Source organism: Zeugodacus cucurbitae, chromosome 3 (genome assembly GCF_028554725.1).
Source record: "Zeugodacus cucurbitae isolate PBARC_wt_2022May chromosome 3, idZeuCucr1.2, whole genome shotgun sequence".
Lineage (NCBI taxonomy): Eukaryota > Metazoa > Arthropoda > Insecta > Diptera > Tephritidae > Zeugodacus > Zeugodacus cucurbitae.
In genome coordinates, this window is record NC_071668.1 from 53,898,336 (window position 1) to 53,922,504 (window position 24,169).

A 24,169-nucleotide genomic window follows, 5' to 3' on the forward strand; every position below is an offset into this window, starting at 1 on the left:
AGCATAAAATTTGTAAAGGGTCCCGAAAGAATTTCTCGCTTATAACATATTTGTGGTTGAGCTGGGAGAACGAAATTCTGGTAAAAACTTCGTACTACTCCCTAACTCAAATCACCATAATTCACAAAAAAACTTCGAGTTCTAGAGACTTGGAGTTATGGAATGTAATTTGTATGAAATTTGACTTCTATTGCCAATTCAGAGTTCGAGTTATGAAGAACTTCGAGTTATAAAAGTTCGAGTAATGAAAAACTTTGAGTTATGGAAGTTTAACTGCATTTTATATAAAAAGAGATCACTCAAAAAGTGTATTTATGTCTTTGAAAAGATTTTCTTAAACATCACTTATTTGTATGTTCAATAAATTGATCAAAGGAACGAATGTCTCATATAATACAATCATGGCACTCATAAAACATAATATTTGTGAGAGGGTGACTCAGAGTTATATTTATGCCCGAGATCGTTATAATAACTAACTGAAAAGCGGAGTTTTCTACCACTCAAATATCGTTCTGAAGAGAATGCTCGACTAGAAAGATAAATCCATTGGAACATTTGAGGAACGTCTTGGAAAATTACCTGCCATCGACTCTTTTATGAACTCAAAAGAATGCTGAAAACGAATTTAGCGGCAATGATGAGGTGTCTGAAATCTTTCTCAAATACTTAGGGCAAGAAACACCTATACTAAGTTTGTTCCAGAAACTATTTATTGCTTTTTCCTTTACTCTTTGCTTTTTCGACTATACAAATCATCTTCCGGTGCGTACATATGGGGAAATTTTATGAACATAATAACCCAATAAATTATTCACCTTTTATTACTGCACCTGATTGCACCCCACATTATAAATGCACGATTAATAAATTTGTCGATTTTATAACCCTATCTCATTATCAACCAAACAGCTGTCGTATCATTATCCAAATGCACACCTTTAGCTTTAAAGAACATTTCGTTCTTATATACATATACAAAAAGGGGTGTTTAAAATCAATAATTAACGAGTGCTCGGTGGAAAATCGAAGTGGGAGGGAGCACGCATAAATTGACTAGTTCAATTGGACAGCCTTACGCATAGGCGGTGAATTTCAAAGGGCGTATAATGATCAAAGCTGTCATTACAGATCACATGTCGACCTTTGAAGTTACGCCGACAAACAGATTTGTATAGAACAGACGATGGCATGTGAAATTTTACACAAATTTTCGGTTGAAAAGTTAAGCTGTTGTAATTTTCACTTCTTTCTTACGCATTTCACGCCTTGGTTTGATGTTGCTTTTTATTTGAATATTCACATTTTACAGTTGATCTGAGAGCACCTCTGCACAAACGTCAAAAGGATGCAAACGCACGATCACGCACAACAACAACGCCAAAGGCGACTATTATTCTTCAAATAGCTGAGAAATAATGTGAAGCGAAATTACTGGAATTCTTTTTGTTGAAACTCATTCTAAACAATTGACGGACAGCTCTATGTGGCGGATTGATTAGTATGTTCACTAGCATTTACATTTGCATTTCAATTTTAATTTTCACGCGCATTCACATTTCCATTTGCAGCATCATTTAAATTTTTCTCAAAATTTCGAGAATTTCCTGTTATTTTTGCCGCTTTTAATTATTTTTGTTGTTGTTGATCTTTGATTCGAGCACTACAAAGTCTGAAATGCCTCCGGATTGGGTAATTCGCCATTGTATACAGTACATACATACATACGCGTATGTACGCATGAAATCATTTATATATTTCCATTTCATTTTCACATATACAAATTCATGGCGAACCAATAAATATCGCGCGCGTTTAAGAAAACGATTTTCCATTATTTAGTTGTTTTCATTGCCTGTGAAAAATAGCAAATTTTTTAATTTATGTAAATTCTTCTAAGCAAAATAACGGCGGCAGGCAATTGGTCGGCAATATTTTACGTATACCGCCCAGATTTTTCTTGGAAAATTTATTACGAAAATTCGCACAGCGGAAAGAAAGAATAATATTTTAAATATTAAGATTTATGAAAACTTGTAATTTTGCTTAATTGTAGAACTAACAGACTTATGCGTCTCAATAAATATTAAAATAATTTTTATAATTTCTTTAAAATGATAGATCAGGTCTTAATTCGAATAGGGAAAGTTTAGTCTAGTTTAGTTTATTTCTGCTTTAATATATTTAATTTCAAAGTCATTAAATTATTTTAAATGAATGTTAAAATCCGGAATCATTTTTTTAATTGAGATATCCACTTATTCCTTAACGGTATTCCGACTTTTAAGACGCATGCTAGGCTTGAACTTTTATTTATTTATTTATTAACCCAAACGATTACCCTCCTCCCGCCCAACCGACGCGTGGGGCGCAGTCCGCATACGAGCGGAATTTGCCGAGTCTAGAAAGGCAAGAGATTTTTAAGCGTCCGGTTCTCAAACTGCTCATCTACAGAAAGAAACATTTCAACAGCTGAGATTTAAAAATATATAAAAACAAAAAGTTAAAAATTTCTGAATATTATTTATTAAGAGAAGACAAAATAGTTTTTTTGATGCTAAATATTGAGTCAGATGGATCAAATGTGCTGGAATGCGAATTAAAATCATGACATATTCGGCAGAATGGTTCATTTAACTCAAAATTTGTTCTAGAAGATTTTAGAAATAATGGTCTAAACTGCCTGGATGAACGCAATGGGACATTAAACTTAATATCAGACAAAAGGAATGAACTACAAACTAAACCATTCAGAAGTTTTACTAGAAAAATTATACCTAGCATTTCTCTGCGACTAGTGAGTGTGGGAAGACTTATAAGTTTTAAACGACTAGTATACGGGGGAAGATTCAATCTTGAATCCCAATGTAAGTGGCCTAAAGCAAAAAGTAAAAATTGTTTTTGAACGGACTCAAGCTTATCAGAATGGGATTGATAGCTAGGATTCCATACCACAGAACCATACTCCAATATAGGCCTTACCAATGTTGTAAAAAGAATTTTAGTAATATACGGATCACTAAATTCTTTAGACCAACGTTTAACAAAGCTAAGAGCACCTTTAGCTTTTAAGACAATTGAATTTACATGAGAATTAAAATATAGTTTAGGGTCCATATTAACTCCTAAATCAACAAAGCTAAAAACTTGCTCTAAACTGAAGTTATTTATTACATAGGGGGAAAGATCAACAGTTCTACGGGAAAAGCACATCGTTTTACATTTTTTAAGATTCAGTGGCATATCATTTTTGTGACACCAAGTAACTAAATTATTTAAATCCGATTGCAACTCAGTCCTTTCGTTATGAGAAGTATATGATTTAAAAAGTTTTACATCATCCGCATATAATAAAATTTCTGAAAACTTAATTACTGAAGGTATATCATTGATGAACAACAAGAACAGAATCGGGCCGAGATGACTAACCTTGACAATGAAAATGTTCAAAAACCTTGGATAATTTGTTATGTGTTAAAAATTATATAATTGTTGTTAGTTTCGAGCAGTTTTAAGATAGAAAAGTTGAAAACGTTGATATAAAGGTGAGATTAATAATGTAGTTGTTGAGATGGTCGAGCCTTTTAAACTAATAATGCCAGGCCTAGGCTTGGAAATTTTCTCCAATTTTTTCTACTATATGCTATGCCGTAGGTAATAACGGGGTGAAAGCTGATCCACTTTGCAGTTTCCAGTGTCTCCGCGGTGACCGGATACCCACACCAGTCGGATTATAAAATAATTCGAAGCTACCGATAACGATGTAGGCTTACTAGCTTAGAGCGTACTGTCAGCGAACAGTATTGTAGCTCTGCTATCGGAGTGATTACACACCTTTCTGAAGGGTGCCGCACTTTGAAGCAGTACACCCACTGCTATCCTAATGGCAGCTACAGCTACCTGAAAGACGCTGCAATGGTCTGGCAGCCGAAAACTGGTGTTAATTAAGAGATTCCGATAGAAAATTCCCACACCCCCACCTTCCCCCTGAGCTCCGAGCCATCTGTGAAAAATTTAGGAGACGGTTCCGCAGTGAAGTGGTCTAGGCCAGGGATGCACGATAAGTGACGGAAGATTTCAGAGTGTCCGTGTTGCAGACCCTTCATAAACCCAGCCTCTCTGAGTCTAATAGGGATCTTTGCCGCAATGCACCGGCCTGCTACATCCACGTGTGTAACATTTAAAATGTATTTTAGAGCCATGGTTGGTGTTGTTCTTAGAGCTCCGCAGATTCCAATGAGACCCGCTCGCTGGACACGTTCCAGCTGCTTAGCGAGTGTTTCCTTTCTAGCAGCCTCCACGATTTTCGAGCTCCTCCAGTGGTTCATTCACCACCAAGATCGAGAGTAACGGAGAGAGTACCCCACCTTGAGGGGTACCCCATACTTGAGTTTCGTTTCGATCCCAAATTCATTGAGTGCGCCAATGACTGCTTCTGGAATTAAATTATGTCGAGAAGGAAGAAGTCCTTATAAGCTTCCTCCAGTCAAGACACCACAAAGTGTAAGGCGGTGCCTACCGACCGACCCTTGCAGTAAGCGTATTGCGCCTTAAGCAGCTTTTTTCCTTGGGATTCCCCCCCTTATATGGAGATCCATTAGAAACAAGGAAAGGCTAATGGGCCTGAAATCATTAGCCGTAGCATGGGAACTTTTTCCGGCTTTTGGGATGAAAGACATTCTAACCTGCTTCCAAGCCACCGGAATATGGTCCAATCTTAGACAGTTCACGTAGATAGACCAACCAACTGCAGGACACCTTCGCCGTTCTCTGTAGCTACCCAGGTACAATGGCATCCGGTCCTGGTGACTTGAATGGTTTGAAAGAGTTCACTGTTTGTTATATACTGTTTGGTTACACAAAATTGAATAAAAAAGGTACAATTCCAAGTGTTTCCTTAAGTTTTCAGTGTTTTTTGCGTAAAGAGGAATAATATATTAAAATAATACAAACTCTGAATAAATTATCGTCTTTGTATTTTTATATATTTACATATCTGTACATTGTACATTCATAAATAACAAATATGGAAAGGTAATACTAAATACCTGAAAAGCAAACCTAACCCTTTTACGCCTTAGGGTCTTTTAATAATGTTTCCTTGAATACAACTAAAGTCTTTTTAATGCAGTAGTTAAGCGAAAATTGATATTCTTTCGCTACGATTTTCAGCTTGTGTTATACATAATAACATTATACTATGCCAACAGAGCCCGGGTCCGCTTTTGTTGAACTGCCCCTTACGCTGTGTCATTGTGGTGCAGCAACTAAAGAAGCTGTTAAGTCAAGGCCGTAAAGGCATTCTACACTTTTTGTTCCCTAACGGATACAAAACACACTCAGCAATTTTACAAACAATGAAACGGACTTAAGATGTTAATAAAATTGTCATGAAATGGTGCTAAAACAGCGGGAGATCTGAAAAGCCAGTCAGTACATGACACTAAAACAGCAATCCAACTGGGAATATGTAAGTAAGTCGAGACCAGTGCTCACTGCGGAGTGCCCACAAGGAGCTATGTTGTAATTGTAGCGGCAGACGACCAACAGAATCACAGGAAAGCCATAAATTTTCCAACACAGCCGCCTGTCGCAGTAATAAGGTCCAATAAAAATTTATTACCTTTTGACCACCATGAAATCATCATTAGGCATTTTACAACAAAACGCACCCAAGAAACAATAAGCGTAAAGAAGAACAACAAAAAGAAAAGCAAAGACACACATTGCTTTATGAGTGAAATGTGAAAACGAGAAAGGCCAAACAGCGGTACGATTTGAGACATATGAAAAGGATATAGTTTATGGCAGGCGGACATGTACAATGACGTCCTGTCCACATGCGGATACTTACATAAAGTCTACAAATGACTCGAAAAAAATAACAATAAGAAAACCGACGACAAACAAAAAACCGAAAAAAAAACATTGGGATATTGTCGTGAAAAATTACACAGTGTCAATGGGATCAGTGGTGAGGATACAGCTTGCGTCTAGGGTGAGCTGCACGCACTCACACTTAAATATCCTATAAAAAATGCGCAGTAATCTTCGATTAAACTTGTTGTACCCATACAAATGATAACAAAGAAATGTCGAAGGACGCACGAGTACATATGTGTGTGTAAACATAGGCGACTCAGGAGAAAGTAGGCTATGAAGGTGAAGACGTTGTTATACCCTCAGCTTGTCGCAGGACGACAGCGTAGGGTACGCCAGTCGATGCTGCAATCGAATGGCTTGTCACCCCGCTGTCAACCTTTTGGCACACAAACTACTTTTACATTCTAACAAAGTCGTTTGTCACTTTTTAACAGATTTGTTATCCTGCCGCGTTAACAACGGTGTTGGCCACCGCCCATTCTCTAGGGAGACTGAGACCCGACTGAAAATAAAAGAAAAATTCATGTAGTGAGGTATAAATTTTATCAAGTCACACATTTAAGAACGAATTAGTGGAAAGCAAATGTAATATTTGTAAGACAATTATATTATTCTCGGACATACTTACATACTCTATACGAAAGTAATTTAAGAAATACAAAATATTTGAATTTTCATACAGAGTGCAATGTCGGGACCGTAGTTTTCATCTAAATTAATTACGATACACCTTGTTTCGAAGACAATTGCAGTTTTTGCAGCATAGAAGACATGACGTTGAAGTAAGTGTCTATATGTCGTCAGTTCTCTTACATGGAGGCATAGTCCTTTTGCTAATATCTATGAGCCCTGGGGAACTCATAGAGTTATGTAGAATGACGTTGCTCCGTTGCAATGTAAAATATTAGCTCCGTCAAAATCGGGAATATCTCTCGGAGCCGTTCGACCCAGACAAGATTTTAGGCAGGGTGATTCCCTCTCGTCCGTATTCTTACCAACAGAGACGTCAACGCAGCCTTTTCCAGCCTAGAAAGATAAGCGAACAAAAAACCCAGGCGTCTTAGGAACAACTTCAACCATGAAAAAAAAGTGAAGGACTTTCTTTATCTCGGAACCAGCATAAATGCCACCAACAATCTAAGCCTAGATAACAAGCGCAGAATAACTCTTCCCAACAGCTACTTTGTGATCGGTAGGCAATTGAGAAATACATCCCTCTCTCGATAAACATTTAAATAACGTAAGTCTATCTTCACATAAAAATATGGATGATGTCCTGACATGAAAAGTTACTTGGAGCATTCGGCAGAACTGTTCTCTATAAGACTTTGGAGGCGTCCGCGTGAGCGAAAAGTACCGAAGAAGATGTACCGTATAAGATCTACGTCGATATGGATACAGTTAGGCGCATAAAATCCAATAAATGCGCTAGCTAGGCCATGTTTTACGTATGGATGAAGGTGTTCTAGTGAGAAGGTTCTTCGATTCGAGGTCCATGAGTGAACAACGGTAGGAAGATCGCCCACGCATCTAATTTTAATTATTTATCATATTTAAAAAATATTTCTCATAAAATTTCATCCTATATACTCCAACTAGTTTTATTTTGTTCATTTCGGTATTCTATATCATCATTGATAGCTGAGGTATCTATTGTAACTCTGATAATACTTAAAAAATATATATTGTATTTGTACCTCAGTTTATGAATTTTGCGAAATAAAAACCATCATAGACCTTGATTGACATACTGTGTAGCTTTAGTAGCTCACAAGATGCATAATTAGACTCGTAAAACCATACCTTCTTAATACATATTATCTTAAAGATACATATTTAATGAGGGATTAATGAAATGTTTAAAGACAAATACGGCGTGCGTGTTTAAATTTTCATCTACCTCGCTGGTGTATTTTGTGGATGTATGTAACTCAAGACAACTTACTTTTATTCAAATTATTTCTTGCTAGGATCAACTGTTCATCCAGATTATTTTATTATACGTACATATGGATAAAAACACGCGTATATCTAATTCGGATAGTTGAAAAAAGCATTTAGGGAAATAATAAAAATACGTATGCATATACATATATGCGAATTAAAAGGTATACCCCTCCATACCCTTTATTCAAAACTGTATTTGCATATTGAATGCGTTCATATGTTTACTGGCAGTTCTTAATAGATGTATGTAATTTATTATTGATCGCTTTGTGCCAGCTGACAAATGATAAGTGACTCATTTCATTACACAGGTAATATTGCTAAGCTAATGCATATTCCTCTAATTGCGCGCTGAGATTTCCATAAATATCTGCCAACTTAGGCCCATACATCAACGCAAAAGGTATTACACGCAAAGCCATTGCTCATATTTCAACATCATCAGTAAGTAAAAAGCAAATAAATATTGTACAATATAAATCGCTTGTCTGTAAGTCATTCAGATAACATTAAATAGCAGACAACGGTCATGTGATAAACGTATGATATATAAAATTTATTAACACATCAGCACAACCCCATTGTAAATCATTCGCAAAAAAAAAAACACAAAACACATTTCCACATAAAAACAACAATTCATAGCTGCCATAAATCATTTAATGTAGCACCATTGCCGTCGCCACCACCCTATCACGTACGTTATACCCACTCAAGCAATCGACCCACGAAAAGTTATGGCATCAAACGGTGCAGCTACCCTAACCACTTTACGAATCCTAATTTGAAGGGAAAGCGAAAATCAGTGCCATATTTTATTTGCGGCGAAACGCCCCTGCTGGAAATTTGCACGTATTTAGTATAGCTCTACCACGAATGGAAGGGAAAGCAGAAAAGGTGCGTGTTATTCACTTGGATCAATAACCTAAATTGATTGGCAAATTTTAACAAACGAGCATAATTCTTGTCGTGGTAAACTGTATAAACGAAATACATTCATTGCCCCGCAAAATATGTCATTTGTTACGATTCTGACGTTTAGGCTCATTTATTGCTTTTGTGCGTGTTTGAAGCGATTGTCTCCACTCATACATATACTTTATGTCTGTATGTGTATACCTAATCCTTATTTCTTGTGAAACGTTCTGAAATTAATGTTCAATGATAAATAGCATAAGCTGAAACAGTCGTTTTATATGAACGATCGCAAGACTTACATATTCTTTTATGTAACCAGAAATTGATAAGAGCAGTGTAGAACATTACGGAGAAACAAATCTCATTCAACAAAATTTCTTCTAACTATACTTCAGCAGTTTTTATTTACAGCTGAAATATGGTTAATGCGATGCAAATGATTAGTATCTTAAGGAAATCACTTCTGGATATCTGTTTCGGGTCTCAGAGCTCTAGAGAAATAATTTTTTTTAAAGACATCATTAGTGGAAATGTGAGCGCAAACCTATTTTATATATGTACTTCTTTTTTTTTAGGAAATGATGATTTCATCCAATTAGTGATGTTAGTCTCGGTATTGTTAGACAAATGGATGAACCACTAAGTTTCAAGCAAAATCAGATTGTTTGCAGAGTTTTTTTTTGGAACCCGTTTCATGACAGAAATCCGCTCGGTTTATGACCTTTTGAAAGTTGGGATGGTATCATAGACCATGTCTTGATGGACATATATTTCGAATCCTGAGTATCGGTAGTGCGAATCTCTAGTTTAAATGGATAACTGAAAATATGAGATCACAAATTTTTCAGACTCGATCTAAGAAAGTCGGTACAGTCAAGAAGAAAATGATTCTACCTCATCTTCTACCAAACAGCTTGCAAATAAATATCCGGTCATATATCCACCCTAACGATGAGCTGTATGTGTTATTCGACGACATAGACATAGTCCAGCGAATAAAAAAACAGCGGCTACGCTGGCTAGGTCATGTTGTTCGAATGGATGAAAGTGCTCCAGCTCTGAAAGTATTCGATGCAGTACCCGCTGGTGGAAGCCGAGGAAGAGGGAGACCTCCACTCCGATGGAAGGACCAGGTGGAGAGGGACCTGGCTTCGCTTGGTTTAACCAATTGGCGCCAAACTCCCAGAAGGAGGGATACGTGGCGCGCTGTTGTGGACTCGGCTATAACCGCGTAAGCGGTGTCTACGCCAGTCAAGAAGAAGAAGAATATATCCACCCTTCCCGCATAAACCGTTGTTCATTGGTTTATGACCAGTTGGAACCCGTACAGCTAAGCAAAGGCAATCCTTGCTGAGAGCACATCAGTTTTATAATTCTCTCTGAAGCCGCTGATGCCATTGATAGTGATGATAGGCATTGCTTTCTTAATCTACAACGGTCAGTGGGCTCAAGTTTAGTATCATCGCTCTACTATCGTCAATGCAGTGTTTCTGATAAACCGAAGTGTGTCCAAAGAGTGCGATGATTCCGGAGAGCCTAGGTATATGGTTACCTGCCCACCTACTCTGTATCTAATAGCAACCGTCGTACCTATAAACTATAATGTCATAGTTGGTGTGGTCCGAAAAATATCATTAATGTTGATGAAAACGGTCCGTCTAACATTCTCAAGCCCCGAGATCCGACTTTTTCAGCGCCCGTTACAGAAGTGGTTGAGTAAGAAAACAATTAAATATTTTTCAAGTATTTTTGAAAAATTTGTAATAGATTTCAAGCGCTTTGCTGAATCTTAAGGGTCTTTGATCCATGGAGAGTTTACTGGTATCACAATGGACAGCGCTCTAAACTGTCTAAGTCAGATCTTCTGTATTTGCAGAGATCTGCCTACAAACCTAACCTAAGCTAAGTATTTAAAAAACCTAAGTAACTGCATTTCAATTGCAGCTGTAAATACTTGACTGCCATATCTATTAACTGCTTGCAGCTTTTACACGCTTACCACAACGCTTTAAGGACCTTCGACACGCATACATTAAGACGGCTGGCCGCAGAGCGAACTAGACACGTCATCGGGTATTCCTAGTTCGTCCATAATAACACTTAACAATAACAAATAGCAACTTTTCGACTAATGACAATCGAAGATCGAACAGTTTTTCGAAGTATTACTGCCGCATGCCGCTCAACCGCCGCCCCTTTTTGTACACTTCCTTTGTGACTGCCAAATCATTAATCTTATTTACTCTGACTGCAATGCCAGGCAACTTAGCACACCCAGCAGTCGGTCGCTAGCCGCCATGAACGCCTCGTATACACACTCGCGCACATACACACATCAAATTAAGTGTGAGCCGTTGTATCCTTTGAAGCGAAAACACATGCGATTACTTGTATGCGTTTCCTTTTCCAACAGCGCCCAACCAGCCATCCTTCGACGCGCATACCGCAGGGAGGCGCCTCGTGCTGTTGCAGCTCCCGCTGTTGTCGCTGCTGTTGGTATTGCAGCCCAGCAATGATTAAGTGCTTTCCTGCAACAAAAAGAAAAGTGTTCAAATCCGTTCAAGGCGAGACCGCCATACACAATATCGATATGTAATGTTGGCCTTTCCATGTCAAAGTGTCAATGGTATACAAGCAGTTTGCAAGGATGTCTCTGAATGTGTGTTCGTTTAACAAATTTATTTTATTCTGTAAGTAGATGTTTCAAACATGATTTTCGAGGAAGTGTGAGCATGCGGCAGGATAAAGTGGCGTGCCATCATGACCCGGCGCGTTTTGTTTAAAATAAACGCCTAACCGACATTTCTTGTCGGTGTCGGAAATCGACGAGTTCCGACAATTCGATTGTTTTTATGTGTGGTAATATTTCTTGTATGTCTATTATTTGAAAAATTGCGGCCAAATGACATGTTAGTGTTTCTCTTTTACTTCTTTCGTATTTTAAAAGGAACCCCTAAAACTCCCAGTGTGCAATAAAAAACAGAGGAAATTGCAATAATTGATCAGCTGCATGTGATTTATTCATTCGAACACGCCAAAATTTCATTAAAAAATAACCTCAATTTCCCAGATTGTTTCTAGTTTTCTAGATTCGTTCGTACCAGAAGCAATCGTTCTGTCTACATCTTAACTTAGGTCACGTGCGTTGCGTTACCAGGTGGATCGTTCTTACGACAGCTAGGTCCAAGTAACCGGACCATATTTGGATTTTTATCCAGCCAAGCACCGTCAAAACGTTAGCATTCTTGAAAAATATTTGGAAACAGTTTTCCGTGTGAATAAAATAGTATAAACAACCCAACCCAACATAAAGTAGAGGAATACATCTAGAGTAATATTCTACGTATTATTGATAGTATCGTTTCAATGCTAGATCTAAATTCCATTATAAGAATTCTAAACAGAAGAATAATATTGACTTTTGATCGTTTACTATTCCCCTTTAATGAGAATGTGTTTGAGATCAAGGACCCAACTTGCTTTCTAGTTCGCTCGTCAGAAATAGTGTTTCTTTGTTTAAGGGTCAACATAAAGCTGAAATGTTTGGAAATTGTCTAGGTGGAAGGTATAAAACTTGCCAGATTCTTATAGAATATGTCTATACTTAAAGAGACCATGTGTTTACAATTATGCTGGATTTTGAGCAGTACAAAGTTGATAACTGTTATTACTACTATTTATAGTAGTATGTTATACTTCTATTAATAGAAGTTTCCCACCAACGCTCAATCCTCCAGTGATGGCTCGATAATGAAGCACTCCAAGCTGTAATTTCATAACTAGTAACTTGAACCCTCAAACCTTAAGAGTCTCAAGTTTGGAGTACTAAATATTTTATTTTGTATAACAACGATGTTGGGGATCCTTTCTCTAATTTCCAATTAAAACTACAAAGCATGGAAAAGTAGATCAGACATCTTCCTTTAAAAAATCTATTATTTATATAACTGATATGTTGAAGATTAATCACAAAAATAGTAGAGTCACCTGCCATTTAAGTGAATTACTTTGTGTGTGCTAACTATACAATCGTCTTATCTGATCTCCCCAATCAATAAAGTTGTCCAAAATCAACCCCGGTGACGGCTAGAGAAGGGAGCGAGCGCTGAATAATAAAAGAAAAGCAAAACAAAACAACAACAGACTGAAGATAACAGATTGCAAACAACACCCAAAAATCATTACGTTCATTAAGGACAATAACTCACTGATGAAAGAAAAACGAATCGAACGGTCCACAGGACATGTGGAAAACAATCTATAAACAATATGCTCGTACCAAAATTGACAGGCATTTTGGCATTTTACAATGCTCGTAAATTCAGTTTGTGCACAAACAGCAAACCGTTGTGGACGAACGAACAAAAAAAAAACTATCAAAAAAGGACTTAAATATAAAACGATTTATTGGACGAAATTTGCCGTTATGGGCACGCACTGCTTGCCAGAACCCACACGCGTTCTGCGCATGAATGTAGCAGCCTGTGAGGGGCGTCTACGACGCTGACAGCGTGTCATTGACTGACAATATTTTATCGCATTATTGCACACATTGATATATGCCCGGCCATTAAGGATTTTACTATTTCGTTTCTGGTTAAAATAATTTCAATAAAATTTCTGGGGTTTGCGTGTTTTGAAGAGTCGTAAAAGGCAGTCGAAATTTTCATAATTTATGTGCCTTTTATGTTTATTGCATTTGGCTGTGATTGAGGAAGTTGCGTGCCACATTTGCAACAATTTTAATATATTACATTAGTTACAGTAGATTTAAGTATACATATGTATATGTATGTAGATCGATGGTGGCATATCACGATTATTTCTATGAAAGGAGTCATTAAGACAGCTGACATTTTGTCTGCAAGATTAATGAGTCATCTAATAATTAAGTGTTTCGAAAGTTGTAAAGAAAATTAATGATGAAAACTATGTACATGGTTTCCAGATTACTAGCATTTTCAAAATTTTATATAACAGTTTACTTAGGAGTGGGAAACTTTTTACACAGAAGTTCTCCTACTTATATATTATATAAAATATATTTATATAAAATACTGGGTATAGGACTAAGGGTCATCTATGAATAGATTTCTCCCCATGCGATTATACTTGAAGCAGTACTACAATATTTAAAAATCAATATTAACTGAACATATGGTCGGATATAGAATATATGCATGTAAGAAGAGACGAACTTCTCCTTTCCATGCAAACTAGATGAGATCATCTCTTCCAATGTTAGAAATTTAGGCCGGATTCTTATGTATGAAACTGATTAAAAATATAGTTTGTTAGTAAGTTAGTTTTCGCGATATTAAAAGACCGATAAAGGTCTTCATCTTTGAATGGATAGTCTATCAAGTCCAAAGCAAAAATATTTATCACAAATAGATCTAGAAAGCCAGAATCACGAATAAATATCCACTTGGCCTTTGGTCGTGTATTATATATCCATATTAGAATTGGAGAGGTAAGAGTAAGTAAGATCGATTCTTTCAAGATGTATAAGGGATCTGATAATTTCTTAGCCATCTGATGGCGTTATTACCGCAAGAAAGAGATATGTACTACCGATTAGCACCTTCTCGCAGTGGGTAATAAGGGTGTAAACGAGTGAGTCCGCAGTTTTTAGATCAATGAAATCACATAAGTAACTCTTTATATTAAATATCTTTCTTATAATAGTTGATCTTATGATAATATGTTTATTCTTTCCTTCAGGTTCAGGGAAAACTAATTGAATGTTTGTATATACTACATGGATGCCTCTCATAACTCCGCACAATTGTTTTCGAAAAGCTATCGCCAAATCTATTTTATATATTTTGTCTTCATGAATGAATCTTAAATTTATATAGAAATTCAGATTCATATGTATATATTTATAACATGAATGAGTTCTGCTCGTACAACTGTTTCCTCCCTTTCATTAATACCTTAACCCGAAAAAATCTCGCTGGCAATTTATTGCTTATTTGCGTGTCAAACTGTGGCAATGGCTCTGCATTTCTCGAATGCTCTGGCAGTGACTACCCATTATAACCCATTGGTGGATTAACTAAATGATTTCTTGTGAATTTCACATAAGCCAACGCTGAAGTGATGTAAATAAATGTACAAAACAGATGTGCATACACACATACATATATACTATCAGGAAGATACAAATGAAAAGACTGAAGCAGTATTTCAAATTTATAATTTGTTGAGTCTTTGCTTTCTCTGCTCAACAGCTATGTGTGGCATAAACAATCATTGTGGCATGACAATATGCTACTTTTAGTACCGCGACTAATTTTTGAAGAATTTTGTTGTCGTTATTCATTTTAAGCACATAATCACGCTTGGTGAAATGTGGCGTGAACGTGTAGCTACATACATACTCGGAAATATTCATTTATTCCACATAGTGAAAAGAGTTCGTTGGGAACTACTTTAGAACTAAGTTTATTTATAAACTCGTCTAGTCAGACATCTATATTGTTTCTACACTAGAAAGGAGCATATTGATGTAATTTTTTTGGGAAAGTGGGCGGGCCTTCTAAGTTTTTTATAGATATCTCGTAAACTACTAAAGCTATATTAACCAAATTCACTGGGGTCGTATCAATTAGGCTCTACTTATGCAGTCTATAAATGGAGGACGGTAAGATACTTAACGGTAAGATACTTACATAATTTTATCCATTATCTGGTCTAGAGTTACGCAAACCAAAACATTCAGTATACTCGTATGTAAGCTATGAAAAAATATGCACCACTTTTATCTTGGACCTGGGGGAATGTATGACTGAATTGTATTCACTTTGGCACTTCACCATACTATGTCCAATACAACAAGTTCTGTTAATTTCATTAATATACTCCATATATTAGCCGATTTGAAAAGTTAAACGAAGATCCGGGAGAATGGAGATATTTATATTCGGTAGGCCGTCGGTAGCAGTGAAATTAAATTGGGCCAGTATAAAAAATGTATTGGTGACATCATTTATCTACCAGATGTAAAGGAAGTGAGGTTAATTGCATTTCAAATCGCCTTCCATTATAAATTGACATCGTTATTTTCAGATTCCCGAACTATATGAAAAGTATATTATCAAAATAATATGAACTATATTTGGTTTCAGTTATTTTGAAAGTGTGAACGCGTCACGTCTCTTGTTAAATATTTGAGCTAATCTAAAAATTATTTGGCTGTTTATATACACTTATATAATCAAGGTTTCAAAACCGAAGCATCCTCATGTAGAGACCAAGGTGATAATCTGGTAACCGATGTCCAGGGCATACTGGGATTATGGAGTGAACACTTCTTCGACCTGCTGAATGGTAGTGAAGGTACAACAGAAGGCAGTGAAGGTAAAGCTGCATTCGACAGCACGAAAAGGAGATTTATGCCGCGATGTCTAAATTTGATATCCCCGCAAAACTAATACGACTGTGTAAGTTAACGTTGAGCAACATCAAAAGCTCCGTTATGATTGGGTAGGACCTCTTCGAGCCGTTCGATACCAAACGAGGTTTCAGACAAGGTGACTCACTATCGTTCTTTAACCTGAAGATAAGAGTTCTATAAGAGTGTACAGCTGCTGGCGTACGCCGATATCATCGGAAGCAACAACTGCGCCGTTAGTTCTGCTTTTTCCCGCCTGGATAAGGGATCTAAGCGAATGGGTCTGGAGATGAACGAGGACAAGACGAAATATCTTCTGTCATCAAACAGTCAGCGCAATCGCGTCTTGGCTCCCGCGTCAATATTGACAGTCATAACTTTGAAGTCGTAGATATTTCCGTGTACCTGGGAACCAGCTCTAGCTCTGAAAGTGTTCGATGCAGTAACCGCCGGAGGAAGCCGAGGAAGAGGAAGGCGCCCACTCCGTTGGAGGGACCAAGTGGAGAGCGACCTGGTTACACTTGGGATCTCCAATTGGCACCGAACTGCGAGTAATAATTATAACAATTTAATTATTTATTTAAATTTCAATGATAGCAAACGTATTTAGTTATGTCCCCTTTCTGCTTAGTTTGATTTGAGTTAGAAATTTATATGTGAGATCTCTTTAATATCGATGCGCGATAACCATAAGATTGAAAGCCTTTTCAATTGTATAAAATAAGTTGCAAACAAAAATAACAGTGATACCTCTACTTTAAGACCCATAATTGGGAACCATTTCATGACGAATCATACAACAGAATTCCAGTTAAGGTACTAATTACATTTACTGGCCTCCAAGGAAATGATAGATATTTTTTATTTGAGGTGAAGTAAAGCACAGCATTTCAAACCGTGTAGAATTACACATACATACATTCTAATTTATTCACATATGAGCACATAACGTCCATGATAATTGCTCGCGATCTTATACTTATCTCAGATGTATTTAATTCAAATAAATTTGCAATATGTAAAAATAATAAATATTTATTCAAGCGCTTAGCAAACAATATTCCAATTATCCTAAGATAACACTTAAATAATGCATTAAAAACCCACTGAACCGGAAGCCACACCTTTCTTTTTCTAGAAAACTGGGTGGCTCTGTTTTTCACTATTCAAATGCGCATACGAAATAATAAAACAAATTAAATACACGAAAAAAAATGAAATAAGCATTGGGAACAAAGTGTCAGCCGTCTTACAAATCGCATGCGGCGCAATGAAGTGTTAAAATAATCACAAAGGCGCACCGAATACATTTTTAGAATGCCACTCAAATCTTACGAAATCCGCTTAGAGCAATTTTCGTTTGAAAAGAACCAAAACATACAAAAAAGCAAATAAATGAAACAGTTTGCAGGCAAATAAAACAGAAAAACAAAAAACGTAAATACAAATGCAGACAAGCCGACAAAGGCTCGCAGACTATACAAATAAATGAGGGCTTGAACAATTTGACAACCGCTTGTCAACGACATGTCAAAATGTTAAAGGTGAGCACACATGCAAACACATACATCCCTACTTAAATACACAGATTTACATATTTGTATGTGCCATAGTAGTCCGCACAGTGCATGTGTCATATTTGGCTTAGCCATAACAGGATTTTTAAGAAATAACAGTGTAAGGAATCTTTGATTTCCCACTTCTTTGCTATTTGAAACATTGATGACACCTTTTACGCACTTTTTTGTGCCAACTGCCACAAAGTGTTCACACTATCTTTCCACTCACAAAGCGCCCATCGCTGAGCCCTTAAAACCTTAGAAAAGACCCCACAAAGATATCGTATCTTCTTATTTACTTATGTATTCTTCCATTGCTTCTGTTTCTTTTTTATTCTTTACTAAACGAATTGCAAGTACTCATGCGTGTTAAGCTGGTCCTACTTATTTGGCCTTCAGGCAGTATTTTTCTTGCCAAAACGCCAGCTGACATCCCTAAAAGATTTTCATGGTGAAATAAGTTTTAAATTGCTGCCATAAATATGAGTGTATTACATACATACATACGCATCAAATCTTGCCGTGATTTTATTGCAAAGATAACGAGGTTTTTTAAGGTGAACATTAGTAAGGGTAGCATTGAAGATTTTGAGATACTATTAAAAGATGAAAAGAAAAAATATTAATAAAGTATTGATACAAAGCTGTGACAACCATTATTTCTGTATTTGTGTATACAAAGCCGGTCGAATAATTCCTTAAGAGATAGTTGCTATTGTGTAGTACCTTCCAGTAAACGTTTTTATTTGACAAATGGAAAAATAGCAATATCAAACGACGATTATTTTTGAAAAGAAAATCGCATAGTGAAATTAAAGAGCGATTGGATGATGTATACATATGCTCGCCCAAACGCAATCTCATCCCATGGGCTATATCTTGCATGAAATACTGGGCATAGATCCACTGATATACAGTGTCCAAGACCAAGGAACATTAAACATTTTATGCCAAGGATGCCGCGAAAAAGCCGAAAACTGTTTTATCGACCGGAACGGTAATACTCTAATTTTTTTGGGATTCACAAGGTGTGATCAACATCGACTATCAGGAGAATGGCACAACAGCAAGACTCTTATTCTTCTTGACTGGCGTAGACACTACTTTCGTACTACATGTATTTCTCGCTTAGGCAGTTTGACCCAATTGATTATACCAAGTAAAGCCACGTCCTTCTCCATCTGGTATGATGAGGGATTTGTAGAGTTTGGTTTTTGTTCGCCGAGAGAGGACTTTACTTTTCAATTGCCTACTAAGTCCATAGTAGCAACAGTCGGCAAGAGTGATTCTGCGTTGACTTTCAAGGCTGAGGTTATTATTGGTGTTGATGCTGGTGCCTAGCTATCAAGACTGTACTATGTTCGATTACTGAGGCGAAAAAGCATCCCCTTACAGCGAAGAGGCTTTCAGCTTCAATAATTTTTAATCGCGACAACGGCTGAAGAGATGAAAGAGGGTTGATTAGAAACCCGAATTTACAGTAATATACGGGTATTTCACAGAGTAATGCATACATTTAACTTTTTTTATAAATTCGCATTTTATTCTACAAAAAAATGATATTCTTTTCGTTAGACTAGTACTTAGCTTAACGAAAACGACGTTTACTTACTGTAAAAAAGCTTACTGTAAAAAAGCTTACTGTAAAAAAGCTGCTATGTATATATATATATATTTGGCGTAGGAACCGCTTTAAGCGATTATAGCCGAATCCACCAGAGCCCGCCACTCATTCCTCCTTTTTGCTTTTTGGCGCCAACTGGAAACACCAAGTGAAGCCAGGTCACTTTGCACTTGGTCTCTCCACCGGAGTGGAGGTCGTCCTCTTCCGCGGCTTCCTCCAGCGGGTACTGCATCGAATACTTTCAGAGCTGGAGTGTTTTCTTCCATCCGTACAACATGCTGCATACTGCATAGCCAGCGTAGCCGCTGTCTTTCTATTCGCTGAACTATGTCAATGTCGTCGTATAAATCGTACAGCTCATCGTTCCATCGTCTGCGGTATTCGCCGTTGCCAATGTTCAGAGGACCATAAATCTTGCGCAAAACCTTTCTCTCGAAAACCCCAAGAGTCGTCTCATCGGATGTTGTCATCGTCCACGCTTCAGCGCCATACATCAGGACGGGAATAATGAGCGACTTATAGAGCTTGATTTTGGTTCGTCGAGAGAGGACTTTACTTTTCAATTGCCTACTCAGTCCAAAGTAGCACCTGTTGGCAAGAGTGATTCTGCGTTGGATTTCAAGGCTGACATTGTTGGTGTTGTTAATGCTGGTTCCCAGATAAACGAAATTATCTACAACTTCAAAGTTATGACTGTCAACAGTGACGTGGGAGCCAAGACGCGAGTGCGCTGACTGTTTGTTTGATGACAGGAGATATTTCGTCTTGTCCTCATTCACCACCAGACCCATACGCTTCGCTTCTTTATCTAGTCTGGAAAACGTAGAACAAACGGCGCGGTTGTTGCTTCCGATGATATCAATATCATCGGCATACGCCAGGAGCTGTACACTCTTGTAAAAGATTGTACCCTCTCTATTTAGTTCTGCAGCTCGTATTATTTTTTCCAGCAATAGGTTGAAGAAGTCGCACGATAGTGAGTCACCCTGTCTGAAGCCTCGTTTGGTATCGAACGGCTCGGAGAGGTCCTTCCCGATCCTGACGGAGCTTTTGGTGTTGCTCAACGTCAGCTTACATAGCCGTATTAGTTTTGCAGGGATACCAAATTCAGAGATCGCGGCATAAAGGCAGCTCCTTTTCGTGCTATCGAAGGCAGCTTTAAAATCGATAAAAAGATGGTGAGTATCGATTCTTCTCTCTCGGGTCTTTTCCAAGATTTGGCGCATGGTGAATATCTGGTCCATTGTGGATTTTCCAGGTCTAAAGCCACACTGATAAGGTCCAATCAGTTCGTTGACGGTGGGCTTTAGTCTTTCACACAATACGCTCGACAAAACCTTATATGCGATATTGAGGAGACTTATACCACGGTAGTTGGCGCAGATTGTGGGGTCTCCCTTCTTATGGATTGGGCAGAGCACACTAAGATTCCAATTGTCATGCTTTCTTCCGACCATATTCTACAAAGAAGCTGATGCATGCACCTTATCAGTTCTTCGCCGCCGTATTTGAATAGCTCGGCCGGTAATCCATCGGCCCCCGCCGCTTTGTTGTTCTTCAAGCGGGTAATTGCTATTCGAATTTCTTCATGGTCGGGTAATGGAACATCTATTCCATCGTCATCGATTGGGGAATCGGGTTCGCCATCTCCTGGTGTTGTACTTTCACTACCATTGAGCAGGTCGTAGAAGTGTTCCCTCCATAATCCCAGTGTGCTCTGGACATCCGTTACCAGATTACCTTCTCGGTCCCTACATGATAATGCTCCGGTCTTGAAACCTTCTGTTAATCGCCTCATCTTTTCATAAAATTTTCGAGCAAAATTTCCGTTCCACAGCTCCCTTATATCGAGATGCTGATGAGTGCTCTCAGAGAGCAGGTATGGAAAAGACGAAATTAACGTTAACATCGGAATGTTTAAGTCTAATTTTCATCTGAAAACATTTTCAGATTGAAGGTAGGAGGCGGATTATTCTGCAAAGTTCTGGCCATCAAGTATAGCTTTAGGCTGTCAAATTACTACAGCGTTGTTCCAGTGGAGGTGACTGCCATAAAGGCAGAATCTGACAGACTACTCAGAAGTGCTACATCAGTCAGGGAGGGTAGCATTCACTTGGATAGTAGAGCGTCAATCCGTGCTCTCTGACTGCTCGCTCAAATCTAGTCAAGAAGTGCTTAGCCTTCCTCTAGCTAATTTAATATAAGACTCGTTGGGTCCCAGGTCATAGCGGTATCGCTGGGAACTGTAAGGCCGATGAGCTTGCGCGTAAATGCACATAAGCTGCACTCTCATCAGCTTGGGAACAAACTGGTGCCTCACTATTCTCCTGCCTCTCTGCGTTGGACAATTTAGCGATTGTGAGATCGTTTTGATCTAAGAAGGATCGTAGGAGATCCTTAATGGGCACTGTCTGATGGGGCTATATGCTGTGCTGTGAACTTAATTTAAGAAGAAGAAAAGTAGAAAGATGCCAAACTTGCATGAACTATTAATAACTTGTATTTCCACCGTATTCTGCGGATGTAGAGCGAACAGCTTTAAGTTGTTCTCAGGCCTCAAGCACATGATCGTTGAAAAGCAAACATAAAATAAAACAGATAACAATAAAAAAACTGCGAAGAACATTTTCGCGCCAATTGAATAGCGCCACGCCGCACAAAAACGCTGAAATAAAAATACCTTTAAAAATCGAAATAAATCTTTCAGGAATAGTACGAAATTAAATATATTCCTGATTTACACCAGTTTATAACAAAAAACGTGCTTGGCACCCGAGGAAGGTTTTCATCAAAACCGCTTGGCAGGCAATCAAAAAGACGTATGGTATTTTATACGAAAACGGTATCGAGTAAAAAAAGATCGTTTAAATCGGTGTATCGCTCCGGTTAAAAGTTTGTAGTAAGATTAGTATTTCGTCTATTTTTATTTTCGTTATAAATAGTCGTTACTTGAAGAAAAATTTAATTTATTTTGAGAAATTAGGTAAATGTTCCAGGGTTGGCTATACGTAAAATACTCGTATGGAGAAAAATAATGCCGCTAAATATAAATAATACAAAATTGTTGTAAACAAGTGAATAAGATCGTTAAGTAAGCCTCTCGAACAATAGCTATCTTGCATGTATTGATTGCTAATTGATGACTTCCTTCAGTGGTACAACAGAATTCATAGTCTTTAGGAGGAGACTAGTATAACGTTACCTTTTCCAACTATTCGCTATAAACATCAGGTAATAAAATTAAAAGCAACATATTGTACGGTGATTTAGTGAGCTATAAAACGAAGGAGCACCAACTAAAAAGTAACTGTTTTATATTCGAGGCAGAGCCACCATAAGTTATTCTATATAGGACATAATTTAAAACGTTTCACATCTTTTATTGGCGTTTTCCACATTTTCCCAATTTGTATTATTAAGAGATTTGGGTGATTAAAGCGTAAACCAAGACATGTCCAAAACCAATGACACAATTGAAAATCATTGAAAATCAGGTAATGCAAGGAGACCCAAAAGGAAAACATAAACAAGCCGCCAACAAATGAAGAGAAAGTAAGTTAAAAGCAAAAAAATACAAAAAATAATCTTGCTTTAGAAAAGCAAAAAAATAAAGGCTACGAGAAATCTTTATTGATAAAAGTAAATAAGCATAAGATATGCTACGCAACTAAATAACCACGAGGACTGTCAACTAACTATTTATTGACTACTACGTGTTGCATGCTGATCACAGTGTCCTTTTTCACTGATTCACCGGGATAAGGCAAACGCTAACAATAACAGGTCAACTGAAGTGGAGATCCTTGCTGAGCGGCAAATAATACTAGTTGTCTGTACACACACAGCCACATGCGGAGCAGACGCTATTTGAGCGTAGGGTAATTGAAAGTGTCGCAGTCGTTAAGTTGTGGGCGCAGAAAAAAAACGGTTGTCGGGCTTGCAGCTGTTAGCTGAATTTAATTCCTGCACATCAGTTACCATTGTAGACATTGTCTGCAGCCATTGCTACGCCGGGACCAGGCTATGAGGTCTCGTTTTACCTTTCTATTTCCTGCTTGCCAGCAGTAGGTGTAAGTAGATTTATGTATGTAGGTGTATGTGTGTGTGTGTGTGTGTGCTGAAGGCGTTTGTGTTGTGCTCAGCTTGTTCACCGATTGTCTTTGGTCTATCACTTTGTTCACAGTCTCTTCATTGTGTTGTTCTGTTGTGTAATTCTGCTTGACACCCTCTTTGAATTTATTGCACCCTCAAATTGTTGGTGCATGCCTTTGATCACACCTACTGATTACCCGCATGGCTGCTACCTTTTTTCAACAGCAACGCCACTTTTGTTAAGTTAATTCCAGCGAAACCGTAAAACTTAAGAATATAAATACAAATACAAACTACTTTCGAATAGCACACAAGCATAAATAGTCTTTAACAAATTTTGTATCTCTACTTTCTTTAGCTTCTTTTTTTTGTCCGAAAAACAAAAAAGACAGCGTATTTAATTTGTATTTTACGTGCTCGCGGTTAACAAGTTGCTGTTGCTGTTGTTGCTATTGTTATGCTTCCCCCAACTGCTCTCAATGAAATTACACATACGTATATGTAGTTACCATTATTATTATTTTCTTCCACTAACCCGTGATTATTATTCTCGTGCGTATCAACTCTTTCTAAGGACTTTTTTCACTTTAGCCCTCCTTATTTCCACGAAATCAAGCAATTTGAAATCGTTCGCCGTTTTCTGGAATTGGTAGTTTTTTTGCCCACAACATAGCTAACCATTTTTTACGCTGCACCATGACCACTGAAATGTTTTGACAGCTTTTATGTGCTTCTGGTTAAATTATA